The sequence below is a fragment of the Camelina sativa genome, chromosome 5 (genome assembly GCF_030686135.1).
Source record: "Camelina sativa cultivar CO46 ecotype springtype chromosome 5, ASM3068613v1".
NCBI lineage: Eukaryota > Viridiplantae > Streptophyta > Magnoliopsida > Brassicales > Brassicaceae > Camelina > Camelina sativa.
In genome coordinates, this window is record NC_141884.1 from 17,164,946 (window position 1) to 17,172,085 (window position 7,140).

Here is a 7,140-nt window from a genome sequence, read left to right on the forward strand (position 1 = left end):
AAATTATTTCAGATCTTGAGCAGATAGAGAAAGAAGATCATCTTATGTAGCTTTGCCCACACCAACAAATCTTTACAGAATATAGTTTTTTCCAAGCTTTTGTTCTATCTATATCTCGTTTCTACTGCAACTCTCTCTCTCAATTCTCTCTCTCTATTGCAACTCTCTCTCTCTACTGCAACTATCTCTCTCTCTCGCAATTCTCTCTCTCTCTCTCTCTCCAATGAGGAGATGACGAATAATCGCGATTCTCTCTGAAAAGACACTTCTAATCAAATAGTGATGATGAATCGATGATGAGATCCGGTGATAATGATTATATTTACGGTGGTGAGATCTCTACATATGAACGACGACTATGATGGTGATGAATTGTCAATCACAAACATTGTAGTTTTCACATTTGGTTTAGATTTGAAGGTGAATTCGAGGTTTTGATTTACTTTGTAAATAACAATAACATCAAAAATTTGAGTTTTGTGTAAAAATTTTGAGATAAAAATAGTTCTTAATTGATTCAATCAATGTCTAAAATTAGAACCCTTGGGTTCACTATATACTATCTCCTTAGGGTTTAGATTCCCGTATTCAAAAAAAATCAATTGAATCTGTTAAATTTATGAGAGGAGATGTTGGTGGTAGAGATGTTTTTTTTGAGTCGTGGGAAGCGAAGGAGAGGGTGGCGATCAAATTTTCAGAAAAAGAAGGATATATACGTCATTTCACTGGTATGAAAAGCCTATATCCAGAAAGACGGACAGAAAGCCCCAATTTGTAATTTTTGGTGCCACAAAGCCCACATGGACAAACGCCCTGTCTTTTATAGAAAATTTACTTGCCGACAAACTAGTAGGCAGAGCCGGCCCTATACTATAAGTGGGCTAAGGCATTTCCAAAACAAAACGTAAGGAAACAAAAAAAATAACTCATGACGTACCAAAATAAGATTCAAACCTGAGATGTTAGACATATCCTTTGGTCCTACGCCTTTTATTTTTAGTTTTAAAGAATTTTTCTGTTTATTACAGTAGAAATTTTTTTTTCTAATAAACATTAGCAGAACCAAATCACCAGTTACTCCAGCTTCCTCTTATTATTCTTTTATCCTATACGTATGTGATGATCTAATTCATTCAGTTTCATGAACGACTGCATGCACACAATAGTTAATCTATAAATATTTGCATTGTAAAAATTAATTTATTTTACCACATTCGTGGTCACGCATGCATTATCTGTACTGTTTATCACTAAAATATAGTTAGGATACAGCCACAAACGTGGTCACGCATGCATTATGTGTCTCTAAAAAATATATATCCACAAATTGCTGGGACCTGGGACAGAACTCTAGACAATAAATAGTAACGTAAAATAAAATGAAAATTTTTGTTTATAACCTTGTATAATTTTCGCTTCAAGTAATAAATAATAGTTATATCTTTAACAAAAAATAGATAAGGGGACAAAATTTGTCTTTTTGAGACGTATTGAATTTCTAGGATATTCAGAATACCGTTTTCTAAGTTGAAATATGGAAAAACTGGATAGACTGGATCTTGTAATTTTCATAAATAATTTAAAATTAATACTCTATAGATATTATTTGTAAAGAGAAATTCCTCTAAATATTATAATTTGAATTTGTACTGAAAATACCGCAATAAAATTTATTTTCCAAAAATACTACAAAAAAAATGTTGAATAATTACAAAGGTTTACAACTTACTTTTTATGTTGGAGTTAACAATTTTAGATTTAGAATATAGTTTTTAGTGGGTAAGGTTTAGGTTTTATAGGATTTAGAAAGTTAAGTTATTAGTGATATTGCAATTGTTGTTTTTCTGCTAATAACTATTTTATCATTTCTATCAAATTATATACAAACATACTGGCTCCAAACTTAATAACCAAAAATTTCAATGGGGAATTATATATACACATATATCCAAAAAAATGTATAGAAGAAAAATATCCATGTTTTCTTAAGAGTGCATACTGGCCCGAATTTTTTGGAAAAATGGTTAAAGAACATCACTCCCTGATTTATTTTAAAAACTTTCATCTTTTTTTTTTCTGGGTGTTAAACCCTCACATTTTTGTAAGTGTAGAAAACCCCTTGTATTAGTAAACTCCCACCTTTTTATTTATACATAATCAAAAATATATCATATATAATATAAAACTTTATCTGAAATTAAATCAATCTAAACTCATTTCGAAAAAAATTAGAGTCTAGATTGAACATGTTTTCTTAGATATGAAATTAAATGTCGAAGTTAAAATTTTAGTGAAAATATACTAGTTTGACACAAATTTGGGTTAAAATAACTCAATTGACATACTATAGTATCTCATTACTATATTTACACAACATTATGTAGAAAAACCAAAACCCAATAATTAAGTTTTTTCTTAGGAAAAAGAAATGAAAATCATAAATAAAAAATAAATAAAACAAAAAGAGAACTTAATTTGGGTAAAATAACTCAATTGACATGCTATAGTATTTCTTTACTAGATTTACTATAGTATATCATTACTATAGTATCTCATTACTAAATTTAAATAGTTTACATAACAAAATTTCTAATGGTAAGAAAACCGATTTGCTATATCTCAAGTCTCAACTAAATGTCACAATTTAATATGTAAGTTTGTTTGGTCACAAAAAGCTTTTGGGAAAAGGGAAAACTATAATTAAGGAAAGAGTATTTATAGTAAGCCGTAGATTTGAAAAGAGTTAAGAAAAAATCCATGGTATTAGACTATTCTCTTTCTCTTCAATTACAATTACTTTTATTCTCATTTTATATATTACATGATATTTAATAAAATCACGAAATGAGTACACCCCCTTTAAAACAATGATTTTGGAGGATTTGACGAGATTTAGGAAATTTGGAATTTTTGTAAATTTTAGGGAAGTTGATATGATTTATAGAAAATTTTCAAATTCCACCTAAAATTATGAGATTTGAATTTCTGTATTTTTAACTAAACAAATTCTCTCAAATCATCCAGAATTCCTAAAACTTATTAAAATCCAAATTCACAAACTGTTTTGAATAACACTGGATTTTAAAGTAGATTTTTAAATCATTAGTTCAATAAAATGGATTTCAGAGGACTTTTTAAAATTCATGATTGAATCATAAGATTTGTAATTTTTACACAAATCACTTAAAATGTCAAGTTGAATACACCCGCTTTAATCTCTTCTTAATTTTATGTTGTTATGTTGCTTTTAACGTCCATCATTTTTCATTATAACATGTTATTTTCAAATTCACATAAAACACTTAATTTCTTTTAGAATCTTCGTTGTCCTGTACTCATGTTGTTTTTAATCTTGCGTCACTTTCTTTTATAACATGTTGCTTATTTAAATTACACGTGATAATAGAATATTTATCTTTTTTTACATATTATTTTATTATATTACATGTTATATATTAGTTATTACATATTTTTATTTTCAAAATTACAATATGCTGCTGTATAATTTCTCCTTTCAATATATTATATTTTCTGAAAACCAATGTATCTTTTACAAATTCAAGATACTTTTCAATTGTTGTATTATTTTCAATTACAATTGTTATTTTTTACATTACCATCATTTCTGTTTTTTTTCCTTGACCTCGGTCCCACATCCCTATTTCTGTCAGTTGCAAACGGTGAGTACAAAAAAAGATAATTTGGTTGGGTCCACAGTTATTTTCCAATGAAAATAAACCTATAGTCATTTTAATTTCTCAATTATATTTGGAACCATAGTTATCTTATCTACTAATATTTCCTTTAAGAAAATAATCTTAAATCAATTTTTTAATTTTATTGATGTTTTAAAATATTATGGCTTGTATTATTTTTTAAAGTTTAGTTAATGATATTAGGGGTTAATTTACTTTTTACCCAAAGATAATGGATTAAAAATACCAAACAAAAAAAAATTGAAGGGTTTTTTAGTACAGGTGAGACTTCTATAAATCCATTTTTTACGAAAATCCTATTTAAAGACTAAAAAGGTTAGAAATTAGTAGACCACTGATGAGAAAAATATATAATTATTAAGAAGAATAATTCAAATAAATTAATCCAACATTTGTTTTCGGTACTGTTTTGGTAAAGTCTTCCAATCGTTTTGATGTCATGTGTTTCCTTTGTCACGGTATTAGATATTTGTTGGTTAGTAAAAAAAACTTGTATTCTTTTATAATTTATATGTGATGATTTTTATTAGATTACTATATTCTAGTATATATAGACATAAGTCTGCATTTAGATTAATACTTATAAGATCAATCCGTAAAAAATATCACTAGTTTATCACATTTTGCCATTTCTCACTCAATTCTTTTAAATATGTAATTTTCTTCAAATATTTTAGATTGTCACTTTTAGATACTTTAAAATCTATACATTTGTGAATTTGTTTTTTGTGCTAAAACACATACTTTAACAAATATTAAACCTTAAAAAATGGAATTAAAAGCCCCAAGCATAACATGTAAATTTAGGTTTCTATAATTTGAAAAATTGTAACTCCATAAAATTTTAGCCAAATGTTAAAATCCACAAATACCACTAAAAAATAGTTTTCTTAATTAATTAATATTTATTCGAGATGTAATCTACTATATTTTGCCACTGCGTAAGAGTATAACTGTACACCAATACTTCAAAAAACTAGAATATTTTGGGATCAGAACTTTGTAGGTAAAACTCATTTTCTGATTCTATATAATCCTTCTGCCGCACTTCAATTTTAGGCCACAAAGATTTGACAAGATAAATAACAAAACTATAGGGAAAAAAAATTATTTTGTTTGTGAACTTTAATTTGTCGGATGATGCTCTTAAAACAATCATAATAATTATTTGGTTATTTTGAATATATATTTCATATACCCAAAGACAATTTTGTAACTTTCTGTGAACAAGAAACCTAAACGTTTTTCTTTTTAGATATTTGAGTTTTTAGTATGTTTATGGAATGTAATAGCCAAACTAATATGTTTCTATTCATAACTATACACATAATCGGTCTCTCACTATAGCAACGTGAGATTGTAGCACTTTTTTTTATCACTTCCCTCATGTTTAATCACTCAAATATTAGACTATATCATTTTTTCTAAAATTTTTTAAGATACAAAAATTCTATGTTTTTTTTATAATTTGATATATATTTTTTATGATTTTATTTGATAATATTAAATATTTCTTACAAATTTTGTATCCGTACACCTTACAAATATCTGTACACATTACAATATGTACAGTCTTACAAATGTCTGTACACATTATAAGTCTTTACACATTGTAATGTGTACATATATTTGTACATATTATTAAGTATGTAGATGTAATTTGTTTAATTCTTAGGTTTTCATATGTCTGTATAGATGTATATAACCATTACATATATCACTTTTGATATAAAAATATTTGAAATAACTAAAACAAAATGCATACCAAATTATAAAGAAAAAAAACATAACATTTTTATATCTGAAAAAAATAAAATAAAAAATTATATTATCTAATATTTGAATAACTAGACATGGGGTGTTATGAAAAAGAAAAAAAAAACTACAGTGACACCAATTCTCCTCTCTCTCACAATTTTTTATCTCACACAAATGGGTCATACACTATTCTCTGTCTCTTATCACATTATTACACACATCTCTCATCACTCACTCTACTACACATTTATTTTACCAATTATGAATAGTAAACGTACTAAAACACCTAATAAGTTTGAAAAGTGTACTACTTCTCCAACAAACGCTTTTTTTTTCTGATGATTCTATCGTATAATTAGGTACTTAGGAAATATAACTAAATTGTGAAAATTTGAAAGAAAATATCATTGACAGTAAGTAGAAATAAAGAAAAATGTCTCTTAGATGTGTCCAAAAATGAAAATCAAGAAAGAATAGAAGAAATGGACAAAAATTGGACTTTTGTATGCTGACTAAATAATATCACACAATACAACCTTGCTGCTTTTATGAGATCATGTCTTTTATAGAAAATTTTCTTGCCGACAAACGAGCAGGCAGATTCGAACCTGCTACAAAACACCCATGACGTACAAAAATAAGATTCGAACCTGGGATGTTAGACAGATTCCTACGCCTTTTATTTTTGGTTCTTAAAGATTTTTTTTCTGTTTTTAATTATAGTAGAAAACTTTTTTTCTAAAATAAACATTAGCAGAACCAGATCACCAATTACTCCAGCTTCCTCTTATTATTCTTTTCTCCTATATGTGATGATCTAATTCATTCAGTTTCATGAACGACTGCATGCACACGAGACTTGCAACACGTTAATCTATAAATATTTGCATTGTAAAAATTAATTTATTTTACCACAATGTGGTCACGCATGCATTATCAGATTATCTGTACTGTTTATCATTAAAAGTTAATTTACACTTTAATGTTTATCACTAAAAAAGGATAATTACGTTTGTACCTGTATTATTTGAAGCTAATATATATATATATATATATATATATATATATATATATATATACCACAAATTACTATATATATATATATATACCACAAATTACTGGGACCTGGGACAAGACTCTAGACAATACATAGTAATGTAAAATAAAATGAAAGTTTGTGTTTATAACCTTGTATATATTTTCGCTACAAGTAATAAAAATAGTTATATCTTTAGCAAAAAAAATAGATAAGGGGACATATATAATTTGTCATCTTTGAGACGTAAAGAATTTCTAGGATATACAGAATACCGTTTTCTAAGTTAAATTATGAAAAAATTGGATAGATTGGATCCGGTAATTTTCATAAATAATATACAATTAAAACTCTGTAGAAATTATTTGTAAAGAGGAATTCCTCCAAATATATATATATTTTTTTTTAACACCAAATCAATTATATTATACCATGATACATAAAACCAATCAAATACAACCATTGAAATAAATATAGGAAATTGAACACAATTTCGATGAAGAAGTGGAAGTAACTCTGCATTCTAAACGAAAGCCTTACGGGCAACAGAAAAAATCTGTTAAGTCCCCTCTTCATATACTCGTCAAAGGCTAACATCTTATAGATGAAACTCCTAAATGCTTTCTGCAT